Source organism: Vicugna pacos, chromosome 5 (genome assembly GCF_048564905.1).
Source record: "Vicugna pacos chromosome 5, VicPac4, whole genome shotgun sequence".
In the NCBI taxonomy this organism is placed as follows: Eukaryota; Metazoa; Chordata; class Mammalia; order Artiodactyla; family Camelidae; genus Vicugna; species Vicugna pacos.
In genome coordinates this window covers 83,192,875-83,216,461 of record NC_132991.1, presented here as the reverse complement: position 1 = coordinate 83,216,461, position 23,587 = coordinate 83,192,875, and the positions used below count along the sequence as shown (strand labels likewise).

The 23,587-nt window shown below is 36.2% G+C and overlaps 1 protein-coding gene across 2 annotated transcripts in view; it reads right to left on the bottom strand.

Annotated features, from left to right (window-relative positions):
• Positions 1-23,587, bottom strand: part of ACSL3 (acyl-CoA synthetase long chain family member 3) — a 57,313-nt gene that overhangs the window by 27,529 nt on the left and 6,197 nt on the right. For both annotated transcript variants that reach the window (XM_072961737.1, XM_072961738.1), the window contains exon 2: positions 12,015-12,072. The gene's annotated coding sequence lies outside the window, so the exon portion shown is untranslated. The remainder of the gene's footprint in view (positions 1-12,014; positions 12,073-23,587) is intronic.

Sequence of the window (23,587 nt, the reverse complement as noted above, 5' to 3'; positions counted from 1 at the left end):
ATTAAGGCACTTAACTTTTCTAAAATGTTTTAGGAAAACTAGGTAAAGTAACAAAACTTTGGCCAACTGCACCCAATTTGCTGAAGTGGCTATAGAAAATGTAGACTAGTGTCAACTGAAAAAAAAATACAAAACTGAAAAGGTGAGAGTTACGTTTATCATTGCACAAACTGAGGGCTTAAGCCCAGGAGACAGACTCTCAGAAAGCTCTGAGGGACTGTTCCAAAGAGGTAGGGGGAAAAGCCAGGATATCTAGGAGTTTTACAAAAACAAACCAGTAGTTGATCACAAAGAACAGACATCTCAAGTTAATGAATTTAGTGCTTTTCTATGCACAGGAAGATGCAAGAGTCTGGGCTCATTGTAATCATTTCTTTGATAAACATCTTAACTACCTAGGACCAGTATCCTGTTTTTCTCTATCCTGAATCCCCTCAGGGTGCATTCTCCAAGGCTGCAAGTGGCTGACGGCTTGATGGCCACAATATTCTTTGTTTACTGATATGACAGGTTACGTTCTTCATCCACACTAGGAAACCAGTCATAGGTACTTAATTACGTTGCCACATCTTAGAATGAGTATCGTTTTCATAAAGTAAATCTGAACTACTAAACCTGTTCATCTTTTCCTTTACAGCTTCTAGGTTTCCAATCTCCATCCCAGGGTTAAACTAATGGTATCCTATATTTTTCCTAGTATTGGTATAATCTTTATATTTGGACATTTAATCAACAAGGAGTTTATTTTTCTCCATTGTGTGAAGGAGAATGCTAACTTTTTCTTTCAGATGAACTGTCTGAATCATTTATTAAATAAACCATCCTTTCTCAATTAACCAAAATGTCATCTTCAGTAAGTTCTTATTCACACTTGCATCCATTTCCAGACCCTATTCTGTTTCTTGGATCCATCTGTCTACTGCTTTGCTAATACCACACTACACTGAAGACAGCAGATTTACAGTAATCTTTCTTCAACTGTGAGCCATGGTCCAATCGTATCAGATTACCTTAGAATATTTAAAATGAAGACTCCTCAGACATATCTCTCTTTTCCTTACCTTCCCAACACCTATAAACTGAAAACTAGTGGCAGACTCAGTTTTAAACAGCAATCGTGATTTCATGTGCACTAATGTCTGAGAACTACTGCTTTAAATATCTGGTAAGACCCTCACTAGTCATACTTTTCAAATTTTTCTTATTAATTCTTACAGAGTAATTCCATGTAAGTTTTAAAGATTTAAAATTTCTCTATGAGGAAACAAAATTTTAAAAACCAAAAGGAAAACAAGATTTAGGGAGGAAAAAAATGACAAAATATTCAGAGAATGCCTATAAATTAAAAAAAAATGCAAGCAACACAAAGGGAAACTGGGCAAAGAATATGTATAGAGAAGCCAAAAGAGGCAATGCAGATGGCTAATACATACAGACAATATGTTCTCCTTAATTTGTAACCAAGATCAAAATGAAGCCATACTAATTTTCATCCAATAGTTTTACAAATATGTAAAAGACTACAATATCCAGACTGCAATGAAGTAATCTGGCAGTATTTAAAACACACACACACACATACACACATTCTTTGCAATCCCACATTCAAAACTCTAATCTACAGAAAAGCAAGTGCACACAACGATTCAATCATTCATTTGCCAAACATATATTGAATACAGACTCCGTGCCCAGAACTCTTCCAGAAAATGCAATCACATTCATGAACAAAACATAGGAGGCAAGCAGACCATGCACAAACAATGAAATATCAAGAGGTAACAGGAGCTACTGAGACAAATAAAGCAGGTTAAAGGGAATGAATTTGGGGTAGGAGAAGGCTGTCGCTTTATAAAGCAGTAAGGAAAGGCATCTCAAATGTGATCAGCAGACAGTCACGTGGATATCTGAGAGAAGAGTACTCTAGCTGAGCCCAGGGAGGGAGGGGGACAGTGACAGGAGATGGGGTCAGAGAGGACAGTGAAAATGGGGCCAGATCCTGAAAGGCCTGGCAGACCACTGAGAGAACCATACTGACACGAATGAAACCATATGACCTACCACAAAAAGGACGACTATGGCTGCTGCAGGAGCCTCACCAAGGACCAGATGTGAGATGACACCGACTTAGACCAGAATGAGGATGAGGAAGGCAGGGAAAAATGACCCAATTCTGACTCTATTTTGAAGGTACAGGGAGAGAGAAAAAGGTGTGACTCTAAGGTTTTTGGCTTGAGACACTGAAAAATATTGAGGTGTCCTTTATTGAGAAAGGGGAGACCATAGGAGGAGCAGATTTTGAAAAAGAATCATTTCATTTTCTAATAGGTAACTTCGGGAGTTCTCAGCATATTCATGGTATTTCAGCCATGAGACTGGATGAGATGGTCTAGGGAATGAGAAGAGGTGCAAATGGCAGATCCTGGGGTCAGTCAGCATTTAGAGGATTCAGAGATGTGTGGGACCAGCAAACAGAGCATGAGGAGGTTCAGTGTTGACAGAGGAAAACCAAGAAGGTGGAGTCAAGAAGGACTGACCAGCTTTACACACATCACCGTAAAGTCAACACAGACAAGGACAAAGATAAATGTAAACAGAAGCATCAATGAGATAAGACTTCACACCCATTAGGATGGTCATTATCCAAAAACAAAACAAACAAAAACACCTAGAAAACCAGAAAATAGCAAGCATTGGTGAGGAGATGGAGGCTGAGAAACTGGAACCCTTATTCATTGCTGGTGGGAATGTAAAATGGCACAGCTGCTACTGAAAACACACTGGTGGCGCCTCAAAAAATTAAATGCAGAATTACAATATGATCCAGCAATTCCACTTCTGTGTAATTTCCAAAAGAATTGAAAGCATGGACTCAAACAGATATTTCTATACCAGAGTCCACAGCAGCATTATTCAAAACAGCCAAAAGACAGCAACAATCCAAATATCCATTGATAGGTGAATGTATAAACAAAATGTGATAGCCACACAATGGAATGTTATTCAACCTTGAAACAGGAATGGAGTTCTGATACACACTACATATATGAACCTTGAAGGCATTTCACTAAATGAAGTAAGGCAGACACAAAATATTTAATACCACTTACATGAGATATCTAAAATAGGCAAATTCATGAAGACAGAAAGTATAATGGTAGCTGCCAGGGGCCTAGGGGATGGGGAATGGAAAGTTGTATTTAATGGGTACAGAGTTTGGAATGATGGGAAAGTTCTGGAGATGGCTGATAGTGATGGTTACACAAAAATGTGAATATATTTAATGCTAACGAACTACATGCTTAAAGATGATTAAAATAGTAAACTGTTGCATGTATTGTACCACAATTTTTTTAAAAAATTGGAGTATGAGATCATTTAAGGGCAGGAGGTCAAAGAACCGAAAGGCTGTGGTGTTGGAAAAATACTGAATCCACGAAGAATCATGATAGGGTAGTGGTAGAGTCATAGGAAGCCTGATGTTCCAGTATTTAAGGAATAAGGGGACAGGTGACTATAATAAAAAGGAATGGTAAGTAGTACAGTCTGAAGGCAAAGTTTAGAAGACACGGCAGTATTGTTTCAGGGGCAAAAGGCTGTGTTAAAGTAACCAAATTAATCCCAAAATGGAGTCTCTGATGCTAAGTCCAACATCAGCAAAGCAAAACTTGGCTAAATTTCTATGCTCTGCAGTTCCAGACAAGGCAGGCCTAGGTCACCCAACCAGCAATGGCTGCTCAGCACAAGTCACCTGATCTGGCTCCAGTACCACCACTTTGCTCCATACAAGGAAAGCAATCCAGGTTTAACCAATCAGCAAATGCCCAGTATAATGCCCTTGTCCCTGATCATTGAGATCTATAAAAATCTCTTGCTTTGTACAGCTCTTTGGAGCTCCTTTCTGTTTGCTAGACTGGATTCTACAACACCAAGACATGCATCAATACTATATAACTATTCATATCTGGAAAAAAATACAGCTTAACATTTTATCTCTAATGAGGTATAAGTAAGTGGATTGCACAGCAATAGATATCAAGGAATCCGTAGTAGCTAGCAGATCATGCCCAAAGACACAGCTAACAGATGATTTTAACTAACGTGTTTAACTCCAAAACCCACCTACATGCTTTAATTCCTCCATACTTTCTAAGTTCTAATACTGTACTAGTTTTTTTTTTTAATACTGTACTAGTTTTTAAAAGACAAAAAATAGATAAAGTCCTTCATTACCTTAGAGTCTACTTTCCACAAAGGTCACAATCATATACACTCTACAGAAACAAAAGTCCCCTGATAAATTATCCAAATTACTTATTCTGAAATAAATAACTGAGGTCAAGGGCAGAGAGAAAAATTTTCCTTCCCAGAACTAGTCTCTAACGAGTTGTAATGGAAAACACAACCAGCAAATATGATTTGCTATCAGGAAAGTTTCTTCAGAGGCGGGCTCCTGGCTCTGATGAACATGTTTGCTTTTTGCTTCCCAATGCTAAATCCCTAATAAAGATATGAAAAATACATTATCTGATTCAGAAGAATGGCTTTGAAATATTCACTGACTATATTCCCTGCTGCCAAAAACAAAACCAAACAAACAAACCAAACCCAGACCCAACTGTAGGAAAGTTTTTTTTAATTCTTACAACTATCAACATACAAGCTAACTTATTATGCTGACTCAGCACTGCACTGGTTATCACTCTTTCCTTATTGAAAGAAAAATAATTTTTCCTTTCTAAAACTCCAAATAGTAACACAATCTTTAACAACTTTAAAAATCTGAACTCTGACCCCACAGCTATTACTCTTCTATGAATGAAATCATAGACTGTGACTAAAACTCGAGCTCATTAATCCATGTAAGTACTTTCTTAATACAACAAGTTAAAAAGGTCAAGAAATTCTGGATCAGAAAGTCATTATTAAAAGATTGAGTCATCTGGATTAAATGAACGTTCATTCACAACTAGGAAATCTGACAAGTCATAGTTTATTTAGTCTTTTTCTTTTTAAGAAACTATGGAGCTTATATCTATTCTAACCTCAGAAAATAAAATTTTGGCCCTAAAGGCATATATTGGAAGAGAGAGAGGAAGAAAGGGAAGGAAAGAAAGGGGAAAGGGGAGAAAAAATTCAAGTTTTCACCATAAATATATTTAAATTAAAAATTGAAAAGCAGTTTTTTTAAATCCCATTTAAAATTGCATCAAAATAAATAAATAAATAAATTACCTAAGAATAAACTTAACCAAAGAGGCAAAAGATCTATATGCTGAAAACTATAAAGCACTGTTAAAGGAACTCAAAGATGATTCAAGGAAATGGAAAGATATCCAATGCTACTGGATTAGAAGAATAAATATTGTTAAAATGACCATACTACCCAAAGCAACCAACAGATTTAATGCAATTCCTATCAAAATACTCACGACTAGAACAAATAATACTAAAATTTATATGGAACTACAAAAAACCCAGAATTGCCAAAGCAATCTTAAAGAAAAAAAATAAAGCTGGAGGCATAACCCTTTCAGACTTCAGGCAATACTGCAAAGCTACAGTAATCAAAACAGTGTGGTAGTGGCACAAAAACACACACATAGATCAGTGAAACAGAATGGAGAGCCCAGAAATAAACACACACACCTATGGTCAATTAATCTATGAAAGAGGAGGTAAGAAAATACAATGGAGAAAAGACAGTCTCTTCAGCAAGTGGTGTTGAAAAAACTGGACAGCCACATGTAAATCACAGAAGGGAAGTTAGAACGCTCCCTCACACCATACACAAAAATAAACTCAAAATGGTTTAAAAAGCTAAAAACATGACACCAAAAAATTCTTGGAAGAGAATATAGGCAAAACATTCTTTAATATGAATTGTGGCAGTATTTTCTTAAATCTGTCTCCCAAGGCAAATGAAATAAAAGTAAAAATAAACAAATGGAACCTAATCAAACTTACAAGCTTCTGCACAGAATGGAAACCATAAAGAAAATGAAAAGAGAACCTAAGGAATGAGAGAAGATATTTGCAAACAATGCCACTGACAAGCAATATACCAAAATACACAGACAGCTCATACAATTCAATAACAAGAAAACAAACAACCCAATCAAAAAATGGGCAAAAGACCTAAACAGATATTTCTCCAAAGACGACCTGCAGATGGCCAACAGGCACACGAAAAGATGCTCAATATCGTTAATTATTAGAGAAATCCAAATCAAAACCACAATAAGGTGTCACCTCACACCTGTCAGAATGGCCATCATCAAAATATCTACAAACTATAAATGCTAGAGATGGTGTGAAGAAAAGGGAACCCTCCTACACTGTTGGTGGCAATGTAAATTGGTATAGCCATTATGGAAAACAGCATGGAAGTTCCTTAAAAGACTAAAAATAGAGCTGCCATACGATCCAGCAATCCCACTCCTGAGAATGTATCTAGAGAAGATCAAAACTCTAAATGAAAAAGATACATGCACCCCAATTTTCACAGCAGTATTACTTATAATAGTCAAGACATGGAAACAACCCAAGTGCCCATTAGGAGATTTAAGAAGAACAGGTTTAAGAAGATGTATCTGTGTGTGTGTCTTACACATGCGCACACGCACGCGGGAATATTACTCAGCCATAAAAAAGAATGAAATATTTCCATTTGCAGCACCATGGATGGACCTAAAAAATATCATACTAAGTGAAGTAAATCAGAGAGATTGACAAATATTATATATTACTTATATGTAGACTCTAACAAATAATACAAATGGATCTATATACAAAACAGAAACAGATTCACAGATATAGAAACCAAACTTACAATTACCAAAAGGGGTGGGGGGGATAAATTAGGAGTATGGAATTAACAGATACAAACTACTATACACAAAACAGATGAGCAACAAGGATCTATTGTATAGCACAGAGAACTACATTCAATATCTTATAATAACCTATAATGGAAAACAATCTGAAAATATATATAGATATATAACTGAATCACTTTGCTGTACATCTGAAACTAACAATATTATAAATCAACTATGCCTCAATAAAAATATTAAATAAAAAATTAAACCTTTGGAAATATTTTGAAAAATTAAAAAGCAACTGAACAAAGACAACTTTACATAATCCTCAGTTATCCACTGTAAATTTTAAATTTTCAGTCCTTTTATTATAATAGTTGAAATAACATAGGACCTTTGGGCATTCTCCTTGAACCACAAATATAGTAACCTAACTTCCCTAACCTGATTGAGATATTTTTATTTTTAATCTACTACTTTATTCCATTTTCCTTTTCTAAATAAAATCCAAGCCAGATGTTCTTTCAAAAAAAAATGCTGGATCCTACCATAAATTCCAGTATGAAACAGAGAAATTAGACAAGGGAATTTACACTTTTTTCTGCTCAACATAAAACAGGGATTTTAAATACATCTATGCACAAGAATACACACATACACACCTACACCAGTCTCAGCTCATTACTATGAGACCTTGTTCCAAGTCACTAAAGCCTAATTTGTTCACCATTGATGTTGAGGAAATCCAACTAGAATTATTTCAAGACTATATTCTACTGATGACAAGGACTCCCAAACTGATTTAGAAGTACTGACAACCATTAAACCCTGAAAATTTAAATGACCTGAGCAACCCATTTCTGTCTTCTATGTAAGGTGTTTCCCTCCACCTTTTGGGAGTTAGGGGAGGAGTAGGAAAGAGGTTCCCTGCTTAAAAAAAAAAAAAAAAAGATAAAAACACTCAACAAGAAGACTTCTAAAAGTCCATTTAAAAAATTCCAACATTTTCCAATTAGATCACAGAGAGTCTCCATGCTGGGGAAAAGGAACAGGTGCAAGAAAGGGGTGGGGAAAGTCTTTACTTCTTTTCATTTTGAATCATGTGAATGTATTACCTTAACAACAACAGAAATACTTTTTAACACATTAGACAATGTGGGTGGTCTGTGAGACTGCAGTGTTTGACAGACTGATCCAACAAAGAGGAGATGGGCTCAGATTTAGGTTAAGTTTCCTGAAAAAGTAAAGGAGAATTGCTCAAACCAACACACGCTCACACTCACGCTCTCGCTCTCGCTCTCTCTCTCTCTCTCACACACACACACACACACACCAGTTGTAATGCATTGGCAAAATCTGGTTTCATACAATCATCCTGACCTCTCACACCTCTGTTCACTTGGCTAAAAGAACAAGTCAAGTACCCCAGAAAAGGAAACTGCCAGATGACGATGCTTCCTTAAGCAGATAAATGTATAAAGCCTAACGTCCGCACAAAAAAGCAGGAAGTGGACTTTTACCCATTGAAATGTCCCTTCATTCTTCCTTAGGGTTGCCAGATCTAACAAACAAAACTACACTACCCCCAGTTAAAGCTGAATTTCAGATGAACAACAAGTAAATTTCAGCATACATATGGTCATTCAATATATGGGACATAACAGTAAAACATTATTCAATGTTTATCTGAAATTCAGCTTTACTATGTTCCCCGTATTTTATACGGCAATCCTACTTCCATCCCCAACTTACCACAAAGTGGGATAATTAATTAGAATGATCTGGGACTTCAGGATTTCCTGGACACAGAACTTTCAGTATTAAAACTAGGAAAGTTCCAGGCAAACCAGAACGATCTAGTCACTCTACAATTAATCATTTCAAGAAGTTAAGCAAATCAACTGTAGCCTGGGCTCCAGTTAAGTCTGATCTTTTTTTATAAAGTAACTTTTCTGTACCTTATATATCCCCATTTGCACAAAATTTCAAGTGTAGATAAGGTGAAATGCAGTAGATATAAGGGACTCTAGAAAATGTAAAGGTGTAATAAATGCTAGTTATTAGTATAGCTGGTTTGGGTACAAAGTTCTGTTTCATTGGAGTTTCAAAACAGACAGGTTTTTGTTTTATCTCCATACTTCACATGACCTACTGAAGGTCCTATTACTTGCAACACTGGTTTGATTGCATACAAAAACTGTTCAACAGACTTGCTCCTTTTAGAACTACAGCTGTGCTCTGGATTTGATGCTGGTCCCCTACTTACTCCCTGTGTAACATGGGGCAAGTCAACTAACCTCACCAAGCTTCAGGTTCACTATAAAACCAGGATAACAAATCCTCACAGAACAAATGCCTCCGGAAACTCCCTTAAGGAACAAACAAGTAGGTGAAAGCACTCAACATAAATTATAAAATAACAATGTATGTTTTAGTAGTGCTTTAAATTTTGTTTATACAAAACTATGGATATCAATATCAATATCTTTCTTTTATCTTGATTATTTTTTACACCCCTCTGATTCTGAAGACACTGAAGCCAATTCAACTGTACTCTTATTGAGAGCTTAGAATATAGAGCCAGACTGGGCCTGACACTTAGCTCTACTACTTACTAAACGTCACCTTAGGTAAATTACCTTTCCAAGCCTCAGTTTCACCACCTGCAATATGTGGACAATAATATCTGTATCACATTAACAGTTAATACATGTAGAGGATGTAACATTTGCCTTATAATAAACACTCAGATCTCAGCTGCTATTATTACTGATTCATGTTTAATAAAGACTTCAAAGATTAAAAGAGGCTGAAATCCATCCATCAAGTCCTTTATAAAATAACAGCAAGCGAAAAGAACAATGATGTTTAACACATCTTGTATTTGGAATTGGTACTACTCCATCTATCCCTAGCTAGCCAGTCAGTTTTGGGAATTTCTCTCCATGAGCTTCAGCCAGATGATTGCAAATTTGTTTAAGAAAATATATACATACTAATATTTTTTCCTTATGTCTAGTACTCCATGCAAAGATCTAAACATCCTTAGACTTTATGACACAGAACTATTGAATCCCACCCTCTAGATCCCACTCAAGTCCCAAAAATAGACAATACATGTGGAATATACATGTGGAACTGAGGACCAACTCTGTTTAACCAATTCAACTTACACAGCCTCCATACCTCTAAAGATGATCCTCAACAAGCTTCCCCAACTCTCAAGGGTTTAGGTCTATCCTTAACAACCTCATGCCAGGACCCAGCAACACACAGGGGAGTACTCGGAGGTAGCTCTGCAGTCATTCATCTACCTCACTGTCGTGCGGTCCACCGCCAACCACTTCCTACCCAGACAACCACACACATACCCACCCCAGGTTCAGGGTTCTGAAACATTCTGCCTCAACCTCCTCATCTATGCGAAAGTTTATTCCTACTGTGCTTTCTCCTTACGTTCCCAAGCTATACACCCTCCTCTTTCTATTATTATATCCAAAAGAAATGATAAAGAAATTCTCTGTACAGAAGTACTGCTTTTTATATTAGAATTTTGCTCAAGGTTGATTCATTGAAGGGGAATGAGGAGAATGGCATGTTCAGTCACCATTATATTACCCAAATGGTAGGGCAGAAAAACATTCCTTATTTATTCCAATTATCTCATACAAAAAGTAAATGAGAGCCAACTACATAAACATTTCAGGAAATATGAACTATTAAATTGTATAATGACATCAGCCTGTCTAGTTGGTACCTGAGGGTCTTTATAATTCCAATTCAATCCAGCTAAGTAATATATTTAGTATTACATAAACTATACCTAAGAGAGTCAAGAGATGACCTAATTTTTAAGTGAAGGTTGATTTAGCTGGATTAAAAATTTCACCTTTGAATTTACCTATTTCCTTCCCTAGGATAAAATTAAAAATAAAATTAAAGAAAATTCCAAGGCCAGAGGCTAAATGTAAGTTTCAAATATATGAAACATGTCAGCAAAAGTAAATGTGCTTATAATGAGCAAAATAGGAATGTGTGATTAAAGAAAGCTCTTCTGGCAAGTTTAGCCTTTGAGAATGTAAAGAGACTCAGGTGTCTACGATTTCAAGACAGTTTAATCTGAGATAATTTTAAGATGCTTATTCTTTTTATGAGTAAAAGCTACAACAGCCTAGAATAACTCTGCAATACCGAAGACTAGCCAACCTAACTCTATGTCTGTTATTTCACGTTCAAGGACTTATAAATTGTCCAGTAAGATTCCTTAGATGTTTCCTTCTCCACCATTTACCTCCTCACCCAAAGAGCCCCTCTTACCTATATTCTGGCACATCAGTTAAAAACAAACTTAAGGAAAAGCAAATGACATATATAATCAGGAAGTTATAACTACACTGTGGAACTATATATAACTGGATGAATGACAGTATCACCACTAAATCAACTTAATTATTTGTACTATCTAAATGTTAAATAGTTAAGAAGGTTTAAACATGCAATTACTTTCTTTAGTCAATACTCAGTCTTTTTTTTACATTTTATTCATATGATCTTATTCCTTTCCTTTTTAAATTATTTACATAAAGTATTTTCTTCTTTCCATTAATTCTCAACTATTTTACCTCTAATAAAGCTTTTTCTAAACAGGTTTCAAAATCAAAGCTACCAAGATAAAGAGTTGTCCTCCCTCTCCTCCCCTCCATTCTCCTGTGTGCCCAGTTTTCTGGACTCTGCAGCTTTCCCATAAATTTTCAAAAATTAGATTATGTTTTAAAAAATAGAAGGTGTAAGAAAAAAGAATCCACCTTCAATAACTATGAGAAGTATTTAGCCTGACTCTAAGAAACCTTTTCATGTTCAGCCAAGAGAGTAGCAAACCTGCTGCTGTCCCCATCTCCTTCCAAGCGTATAACCTAGGGCACCTTCACATACAGACGAAAGTATTCTGAATACTTTGTCTCTACTGCACGACTAACACTTTCTGCTACCATCCAAATGTTTAATATTCCAATGGGCTTACATGGAGTCAGAATTAGTTTAAAAGCTATCTCCTCAAACCTTTCATAATTCTACACTCACAAAATGGAAAGAGAAAGTTTTTTCTTTGACTGTTTACCAACACTTGGTTTTAACTTAATACACTGTATGCCTAATAAAGAGAAATTTTGTAGTTAAAAAAATTTAACATTTTACCAGTTGACAATGGTAGGAGGTGCTAGTGCCTTCAAGGTATGTGCCTTTGTTTCAATACCTGAAAAACAAACACATAAAGACAAGCATTACTATTCATGATCTGGTTAATCACAGCCAAATATCAACCTTTTCCTGGAGACATTTCTACCTCCAAACCTTATAGGAAATATTCTGTTGAGTTTTTCTGGAAACATCGTCTATCATACTAGCAAATGACATTTTATCATGTAAGCTTTCAACAAAAAAGCATATATACCACCACACACCTATTAGTACAGTCAAAATCCAAAATCACCAAATGCTGACAAGAATGCAGAGCAACAGGAACTCGCATTCAGCTGGTGGGAATGCAAACTGGTACAGCACTTTGGAAGACACTTTGGCAGCTTCTTACAAAACTAAACACACTCTTCCCATATGATCCAGCAATCAAGCAATCAATATCCTTGATATTCACTCAAATGAGTTGAATATTTATGTCTAGAGAGAAAAACTACATACAACTGTTCATAGCAGCTTTATCCATAACTGACAACACTTGGAAGTAACCAAGATGTCCTTCAGCAAGTGAATGTTAACTGCTACGTCTGGACAATGGAATATTACGGAGCACTAAAGAGAAAGGAGGATAGTAACCTATAATGAAAAAGAATATGAAAACAAATATATGTATGTATATGTATAACTGAACTGTTATGCTGTACACCAGAAATTGACACACCATTGTAAATTGACTATACTTCAATTTTAAAAAAAAAAAAGTAAAAGAACAAAAAAGAAATGAGGAAACTCAAATGCAGACTACTAAGTGAAAGAAGTCAATCTGAAAGGTTACATACTACATGCTTCCACCTATACGACATTCTGGAAAAGGCAAAGCTATTGAGAAAGTATTGAGACTACCAAGACAGCAGAAAGTTGCCAAGGGTTAAGGAGTAAGGAGGGATGAACACGCAGAGCAGAGAGAATTTTTAGAGCAGTAGAACAACTCTGTATGATACTATAATGGTAGAATACAAATATGACATTACATATTTGTCAAAATCCATGGACTGTAAACACCAAGAATGACCTCTAATGTACACTAAGGACTCAATGATAATGATGCATCAACATGAGTTCATCAGTTGTAACAAATGTACCACTCTGGTGCGGGATGTTGATAATCGGGGAGGCTGTGCATAGGACAGGGGGTATATGAGAAATCTCTCTACCTTCTGTTTAATTTTGCTGTGAACTAGAAAACACACTTAAAAAATAAAGCTTATTTTGTTAAAAAGGTATATCCAAAACTTTTATAAAGTATATTAAGTTTTTCAATCATTATTATGATGGCTAAGAAGAATTACTAAGATTTATAAACAGTATGTCACTGTATATACAATACTTCTACTTACCGTCTCAATGCTTTTCTTAATCACTTGCAGATAGCTTAGCCGTCATTATAGTCATTAAAAAAATATTTATTAACAACAGCCCAAATTCACAGAGCTAGTAAACAGAGCTAGTATTTAAGTATTCTGAGTCAAAATTCAGCACACCACTGCCTCATTATTAACTTCCTCATTCTCTGCAAGGCAGCCAAATATACTCTAAAGAAGAGGCCTTAAAACCAGACACAGGTGGGTCCAAAATCCCTGCTCTATTTTTTAATCAGCTATGGATCTAGACGTGTTCACTCACTTATTCATTCACCTATCCATCTGTCCATTAGGTGGGTGGGGGGGGGGAATCTTTTCAATTTACTTATTTCTTGTGCCAGTTTCCTCATATGTAAATAAGGATAGCAACAACCTATATGAACAATTCATATCCATAGTATTTGTAGAATTTCTATAAATAAAAGAGAACTCAATAGATAAAATGGACTATGTATATTCACAGAAAAAATCCAAATGTCTATTAACTATGGAAAAAAATGGTCAACCTCACTAGTAATCATGGAAATGCAAATTAAAACAGTATCATTTGCCCCCATCAGATTTTTTTAATAACAACAACAAAAAAAATCACACGTATTGGCAAGGATATAGAAATAAGACGGCTTTTGACATTACTGGGGGAAGTGCAGCTTCTTTGGTATCAATCCGGCAGCTAAACCTAAAAATGTAAATCCTATGACTTAGCAAATCCCTTCTGAGAAATTTGCGCTGGAGAGGCTTTGGTGCAGGTGCACACTTACTATACCTTTTGTTTTCCTAATTAAATAGTCTCTCATAGCAGGTCCTAGTATTTAATACTCAATAAATGTTGAAACTCCTCAACAAATATTTACTGATCCGTACATTTTTGGTCAAGTAGACAAGAAGAGAGGCAACTGCAGGCAGTTTTAGTATTTGCAAAAGAAGAGGTATTCAAGAAAAGGGCAATTTAAGAAAACTCTAAATACTTGTTGTAGACTGATAAACAACCTCCAAGACATCAGGTCTTAATCCCTGGAACCGGTAAATGTTACCTTATTTGAGACAGGGTTCTTTGCAGGTGTTATTAAATTAAGGCTTCTGCAACGGGGAGACAGTCCTGAATTACCCAGTGGGCTCTAAATGCCATCACCAGCATCCTTGTAAAAGAGAGGCAGCACACAGTCTGACACACAGTGAAGGCAAAGTGAGGGAGAAGTAGGGAGAGAGATTTGAGGATGTTGGCCTGAAGGACTGGAGTGGTGCCACCAAATGCAGCAGTCACAGAAGCTAAAGAGGTAAGAAAAGATTCTTCTCTAGAGCCTCTGGAAGGAGCCCAGCCCTGGGAACACTTTAATTTCAGCCCAAGAATGCTGATTCAAACGTCTAGCCTCTAATAACTGTAAGAGAATAAATTCCTGTTGCTTTGAGTCACCAAATCCGTGGCGTGACAGCAGCTCTGGGAAACAAATACTGCCTCACTGCCATTGCCCCACGTGCTGTGCTAAGTGATTTAGACATTATCCAAATCTCTGATGAGCCATTTGGATTTTTATGCAGGAATATGGCATACTCAGATCTATTTCTTAATGTTAAATCTAGTGCCAATGTTGAGAATTTATTGATGAAAAAATAAATTAGGAACAGGAAGATATAACAGAACCAAAATCCAGACAGAAGATAAAATTCTAAACCATCAGATATTTGAGTAAAAAAGTATCACAATGAAAAACAGAGATGAAAACGAAAGAAGGGGGAGAGACGAAAGGGAACAAAATGGAAACAGACAATGCAGAAAACAGAGGAAACACTTTAAATATGTATATGTAATTAATATTCTCAAAGGGATAAGAGAGACTATCCTGTTGATTAATCAACAGGATAGTATATAGAAGAACTAAAAATAAGGAAAAGCTTTTGGAAATTAATAACAATACCTGACATTAAAAATTCAAAAGACCTTCTAGCTACTGAACACCTGAAGTGTGCCTTGTCCAAACTGAGATGTGCTCTAAATGTAAAATATTCATGGGATTGCAAAGACAGTATGGGAAAAAAAATGTAAAACAACCCATTAACACTGTTTATACTGATTACATGTTGAATATACTGGATATACTGGATTAAGTAAAACATATTAAAGTTACCTGTTTCTTTTTACTTTATTTGATATGCTTACTAGAAATTTAAATTACAGACATGGTTCACATTCGTGGCTCTAACTGCGCCTCTTATGGACAGCACTGTAGTCCAGCCAATGCAATGATGAGAAAAAGAAATCAGGAGTATGAATACTGGAAAAGGAGGGACAAAATAATCACTATTTGCAGATAATTAGCTGTGTGACAAGAAAACCCAAAAGAATCATCTGAAAACCATCCAACCAGAGAGAAAATTCACTAAGATATCTGAGTATTAGATAAATAATAAAAATCAATAGTTATCCCATATACTAGTAATAACCAGTTAGAAAATGAAAAGGGAAAACATATACATATATGTCTGTGTGTGTGTGTGTGTGTAAACTAAATGCAATCCCAATCAAAATTCTAATACAATTTTGTTACTTGTCAGTTTTGCATGATTATTTGATATATTAATTCTAAAGCTCATCCAGAAGAAAGCAATTTTAAGATTAGCTAATAAATTTGAGAACAAGAATACACGGTGCGTATCTGCACAGTAAATGCCAAAATTAACTAACACTAACTATTCTTGAACAGAATTTAAAAACCTGAAATAATCATGGGACATTTATATCTGATGAAAGTGGCATTTCAGATCAATGAGTGAAGGAAAGATTATTCAATAAATTAAACAGCATCAAAGAAAAACCAGAATTGAGCCAATGGTTGGAAGATGAGGAATACATCCCTGAAGCAAACAATCAGCCTAGCAATATCTGTCTTCCACAGCTCTCATGTCACCAAAAGGATTTGTTCCTAAGTCTTTTTTCTAATTACAAAACCATCTCCAGTGCTACGACAGCCCACACAGCCCCTACTGCCTGGCCTATGACTCTGCTGGTTCTGTCTGAACTACATTATGTCACTTCAGTCCCATCCCTACCCCAGCAGACCATGGCAAACACAGGCGACCACAAGGATCCAGCAGCCTGTGATCAGGGAGGCCTGTGACCAAAGTATGGATGCATTGGTTCAGTAATATTGTCTCTAGAACCTGGAACTGGCATTTAACTAAAAGAACTGGAGAGAATTAAAAGAAGCTAGAAGGACTGCTGAAGTAAACTTATCCTTCAAGATCCAGCTGAAGATTTTATGACTCCTTGGTCCCACAGACAAGGGCTAACTCACTCCCTCTGTGCTCCAATTCCTCCTTCCAATCCTGCCTAGCAGACATGAAGGCACTCAAACTGAGGGTCACAGGAAGCTTGAGATAGTTGGAACACAAGAAATGTAGGAGAAGTTAGAAATAAAAATGGAATATGGAAACATGCTTAAGATAGAATGAGATAGGCTTTTAAGTAGGGCACTTGACCAAATTTGTTTTTTCAGAATAATTACTTGGGTCAACATCAAAAACAAGCCAGAAAAGATTCCAGGTATATAGTTATTACAAGAGCCCAAGTGAAGGATGAAGAGGTCCAGGGTTTGGGGCAATAGATACAGAGGCAGCAGGACCAACTGTAGAAACTTTTCTGAGGTAAAACCAATAGGATGTGGAAGATGCGAAGATTTACCTTTGAAGATTAATGTCAACATTTCTAGAATGTTGGGTGACTTGTAATAGGTACAAGGGATACAGGAGGAAAAGTAGATACACAGGAGAGTCCATGAGTATAGGGTTGGATACCAAGTTTATAGGAATGACCAGAAAAGATATTCACAATACTGTCAGAATTACAGGGCTGGGGCTCCAGAAAGAGCTGAAGATGCAGATTTTAGAGTCATCACTGACTCTATCCATATTAGAGGCAAAACCATGAAATCCCTCAAAAATAGTATATTCAGTTACAATATAAAAGCATTACAGACAGATGTTATAAAAACCAGCTAGAAGGGTAAAGAAACCAAGAGAAGTGTCCTAGAAGCCAAAGGCAGACATGAGAGTCAATGAAGACACTGTTAGGAATGTCAAAGGCTACAAGCGGTTATGATATTAAAGTACAACAAGCAGTTGACCTGGCCTGAGACAATCCATCACACTTCCTTGCCTTCTTTATCACATAATTGTTAAATTATGTCTGTACATATTACTCAAGCAGCTAACTTTTCAAATGCATATCAACACTAAGTCTACTCTTTCTGAATTCCTGAGCTCCCACTAATAAGTGTACACTGGCCATTCTGATGTCAGGTTTCTAGCCTTTCAAATTTTTTTCTGGAATTATGTTCAAATCTTTCAACTCAATTTAATAAACACTTACTGAGTATCTCATGTCCATTGTTGTGCTAGGTGACAGGGATGCAAAGATTGATTCTATCAACTATATATGGGTATCTTCTATATTTTGGGCACTGGGTGTGTATTAGTTACTAACACACAAATATCCCTGTTCTCATAGACACTTTCTTTCTACATTAAACAGCTACTCTCCCTTAAGGAGCCCAAAAGAAATACATTACATTTGAGACTTATCTAAAAAGAAAAGATAGCAAATACATTTATTTCATACAGCAATTTGAAATTAATTACAAGAAACACAAAAATGTAATTATAGTTAAACTATAGTTAACATGCCTGTCTTCTGGCACCATACAATATAAACAAACATTAACTTAGACCTACATTCGTCAGCTCTAAGTTACCTGTGGGTAAACCATCCATGCATCAAAAGCAACTCCCTAACATCGACTCACTTTTCTGGGTTAAGTTCCATCCAATTTCTACCATACAATCTTCTAACATGTAAGATAGTGTAAGAATGTAGTTTAAGATTTTCACAAAGTAACTCAAATCATTACACATGCCAGTTATACTGTGTCTATCATTTTTTAAATGAACTTGCAGACATGCTCCCTAAATCTAATGCCCTTCAATTCATTTCCCAGAGCCAAATAACCCAAGCTCTTCTACCCTATCCCCAATTCATCTATAAACTGCCCCCAAACTAATAAGCTTCCAAGCATGGGCCTGGTTATCTACTACTTCACCATCCCTAAACTTTAAAGATCACAAGTCCCTTTGGTAAAAGTGCTGGCATTTCAAACACGTGTACCTTTAACACTGTACATATGGTCTACTGTTCTAGCATACTATCAACATTACAAATCATGCACAAAATACGAAATTTTTAAAAATTTCTAACATTTTCCTCCAGCACCCCAGAGACAGGTTGCGTGCACACCCTGGAGCATGCTGCAAGACAAAAACCATTCTTAAAGAAACTTAAGCTTGAAGACTAAGTCATTTGCTGTGGTCACAAAACTGGAATGAGGTAGAACCAGATGTGGGAATTCAACTAACAATGTGGTCACAAAGCACAAGCCCTCCATCACTCCTCTCTAGCACATCAATCTTGTTCCTTATACCTGGGGTCCCATGAGCTTCCTCTGACCTCACACATCACTCCCAAGCAGCCACTACCTCTCATAACCCTCCAACCTCAAGAAACTGTTGGAGAAAACAGGTATTCTTCTTATGTCTTAGAAAGTGACACACAAACTGAACATTCTGAGTTTCTAAGGAGAGTAGGCACTATGCAGGGAAGTCTAAACAGGCATCAGTCTAGAGGTCAGTACTACTTTCAGGGTAAATGATGAATATGAATTCTTAGACTCTAATACAGGAGCAATATGGAAAATTACAGTACAAAAGTGACTGATGACTTAGGGAAGCATTAACTGTGAATATATAAAAAATACTTATTCCATGTAATATCATCCATGTGGTATAATTTCAATTAAAGTCAATTCTCTTTACATTAAAATGTCAAGTACAGTTCCAAAATTAATTCATTCTGATTTCCTATGGAACTAAAATAAACTCCTTGCTTTATTTTAAAAAGATCTCAGCTATTCCATACTTCCCCCCCTGAAACAGGTGGTATCAAGTCCAGAGATGAAGTCTGTTTCCAAAGGGAAGAGAAAAACTTCTGGTTGTTTTAGGGTTACAGAGAGAGAGGAAAAAAAAAAAAAAAGCCAACATCAAGGTCCAAAATGAGGACTGTTACAATCCTTATGAAAGTAAAATAAGTAAAAGTAAGAAACTTCTGTGGTTGAAGTAGGAACTTTTCATAATTCTGGCCAAACTGATACTGAATGTTTTATAATCCCGAAACACTGATGCAGAAAAATGAACTGTTTTATGCCTACAAAACCAACTTAGAACCTAACATTCAAAAGGTTAAGATCTATGCAGCAGTCAGTGTAGTTAGTATCTAATAAAACCCATGCAAATACCCCAGCCAATTGCAAATAGTAAACACATAAATAAACACACATGGGGAAAAGCACAAAGCTAACTGATAAAGTTTCAAAGAAGCCTAACAAAGAAATATGGCAGAAATAGCACAAATCCTGAGCCAAGTAAAAGGAAGTGATGGTAAGGGAGGTAAAAGAAAAAGAGCACTGATGGAGAAGCAGTTCATAACAGTGCTGAGCAAGAAAGGTTTACAGACAAGAAACTGAGCTCCACAAAGCCTAAATGGTATGAACAATGCCACACTGCCAGGGACTATGTGGGCAGTGCCACATGGACAGCCAAGCAGCAGGCATAGAAACAACTCGGGCCAGACCATAAATGATCTTCCTGTAACAACTCAGAGCCCACATGGTTCACCTGCTGGCCACTCAGTATCCCTCCCTCTTCCTACTACCTTACATTCATTCAACAATTAAAGTTAACTATTGCACAACTCCGGGTTTAGGGGCACCAACTCTCCACACAGTCAAAAATCCCCATATAACTTTACAGTTGGTCCTCCAAACCCAAGGTTCCACGTCCAGGGATTCAACCAACCCTGGCCTGTGCGGTGCTATAGCACATGTTGAGTGAAAAAAATCCACTTATAAGTAAGTGGACCCACATAGTTCAAACCTATGTTGTTCAATAGTCAACTGCACATCCTCAGTTGAAGGAATCAAAGGAGTTTAGGCAAGGTCTTTGTCCTCTAAGTCTCTGGGTGATTTCTGCTGCCCACCCCCAGGGGTATGATTTATTATCCCAGCTTCTCTAGTCCCCCAGAACAGTCGATGCCTCAATTTTATCTGTCAGTCCTGCTCTTCCCCAACTGCCCTGGACATCATCCATTTGAGAACCTCTTCCTCAAACTCAGCTCTTTCTTCAAATGCAACCTCTGTCTCAGGTGTTCAGCTGACCTTTCCCTGGCTGCCTTGGCCAAATACGATGTCTCCATCCTCTGTACTACTCATTCAATATTAACCACATCCTGGATGTATCTTCATACAGCTTGAACACTCTCGTCCTGAAGGAATTAGCATTTCCAAGTCCCTTTTAAGTGACATATGCTTTTATTTGTATGATGATGGGTTTGCTCACATGCTGGATTCAAAATACCTTGTTACTGCTTATCAAAAAACTACTTCTGAAGGACAGAGATAAAAAACCAAAACAAAAAACAGAGGCACACAGAAATTTCTGGAGATAAATGAGTATGTCTATTACCTTAATTGTGATGATGGCTGCACAGGTGTATGCATGTCCAAACTCAAATTGTGTACATTAAATATGTGCAGATTTTTGTATATCAATGAGAGGATAGAGAAAAGAGAGAAGAGGAACAAAGGAAAAACAGAGAAGAAAGAAAACAGGGTTGAAAAAAGTAAGAGAAGACAGAGATAAGCAGATAAGTAAGGAAGCAATGGGATCAACTGCGTACCCTAAACTACAAACAGCTGTCTCCCTCAAACCTCATGAAAACCCCATGAGGTAAGAATTAACATCTTTATATCACGGAAATTGAAATGGAAGGCTTAAAAAGATTAAGTAACTAGTTCAAATTTACGTAGCAAGTTTTACACACATATATGGCAATGATTCCTTCTCCACTCAACACAAAGTTGACGACACAAGACAATGTATTTAGAAATGCTACCTCAATTGTTATCAAAGTCATATTACAAAAAGTGTTTAAAAAGAATATGGAGATTCTTGTTAAGTTTTCTGAATGAGAAATACACCATGTCAATTTACCTTTATACATATCGCCAAAAAATCAAAGCTCAAGATAAATCCTAAATTACTGATGTTAAAATATAACAAAATCTACTTAATGTCCCTCAATTTACAGTTTATTATTTATATCTCTTCCCAATTTCCATTACCAAGAGGTTTTAATATCTTAGACATGTCCTTAAAGTATATTTGTCTATGTGAAGATGATAATGCTGCTTCAAAAGATAAAGCGATAATAAAGAGTGGATAGACTTAGAAAATACTGTATACTCTGAAAATAAACAGAATTAGAATAGTTATTATTTGAGTGCTGACTATGTGACAAGCACTTATCTCTTATAAATCCCAACAACTATCTACAGGTTTTCTTATACCTCTTTTTTATAGAAGAAACTGAGGCACAGAGGTTAAATAAGCTGCCCAAGACCATACAACCAGTAAGTAGAGCCAGGGTTCAAATCCAAGCAGTCTTAACTCCAAGTCCACGTTTCTACCCACCAAAATTACAATAGAATAGGTGCATTTTAGAAGAAAGTTCTTAAATAAGCACTAAAATACAGAACTGGCTAAGTCAAAAGTAGATTCATAAAAATTTTCCAAAAGGAAAGACATATGTGAATTGTCCCTATAGACATTTATGGGATTAAAAATGAGATAACATTAGATACATCTGTAAAATTATCTACTAAGAACAAAAAAAGAAATAAAAATGAAAGTAAAGAGAGGCTAATTAAAATTAATGAGCTAAAGTGACATGTACCTACACTGATGAAACTCAACTGATGGAACTACACTGATTAAGTGATATAGACTGAAAAACAAGTATGCTGCACAAGAATAAATAAGATACAATCTATATCAAGTTTAAAAATAAACTTAAAACATAAAACAATACTATGCACTGTCTGGGAATACATACATGTGTAGTAAAACTATAGAGCAATGCATATGAATAATAAACACCAAATTCTGATCAGTGGTTAACTGGAGGATCTGGGAGAAGGAAGTGAATTTCTTTAACTGGATCAAATATTATGAAATATTTCTCAGACATATAGAAAGCAGGTCTACTTTCGTTTTAAAGAAAGAAAAGGAAGGAAATGGAATTAGTGGATTATAGCATCCTAAATTGCTTTATATTCCTCATCCAAAAAATTCTAAAAGGGCACTGTTAGTGACTCCTGTGAAAGAATGTTAAGAAGAATATATCCTGAAGTATTTATGTTCAAGTACAAAAAGAAAAATAGATATAAACAATGTCCCTAAATTTCATTACAGCTCCTTTCCATATATAATCAATCATGCCTTCAGAGGTATATATGAACTTCAAGCCAAACTGTCACCCTAGGGAGGAGGAGCAGCACCTGGGCTAAGAAAACTGCCTGGGATGAGATTCAGCACACACTTAGGCAAGTCATTTAATTTCCTCATCTGTGAAATAAGGATGATTTAAAAAAAAAACTATTTCATAAAATTAAGAAGAAAATCAAAACAGTACCTGACCAGAGGAAGTACTGTAAAGGTTTTGGCTATTATCCAAAATCATCAGTTTAGAAAAAGAAAAACCAGGCTTTGTATCAGAAAAATATTATTTAAATGTGATTACTTTCGAAATTAAACAGGAGATAGAAAAGCTGACCATGACAAATGGGCAGCTTTTCACCTCTTCTTGAGCAATCAGTATCAGGATAGCAAGATAAGCTTTTTAATTTTCTAACAATATTCTTTGGAATTGTTACAACATCTCCAATGTGTACATTTTTGTGTACACACATACCTGGTACAAATTCAAGGTAAAACATTCCATTCCCTGGCTCTTTTGTTCACCTGACAAAAGTCCAATTCATCTTGGAAAACTGGGCTACCACCACCACTGTAAAATCTCCCCTTCTTCTGCTCTGCTCTGGTTTAAGAACTATACCATACTGTAATACATCTGCTCTTATACCTTCTTCCCTTACACCATATAATGTTCATATACTACCTTTTGTGAACCCTGAGCTCTTTGAGAGCACGGACTATCTCTTAATTATCTTCAAATTCCCAATGTCTTGCAAGATATACACTAAAGAAATA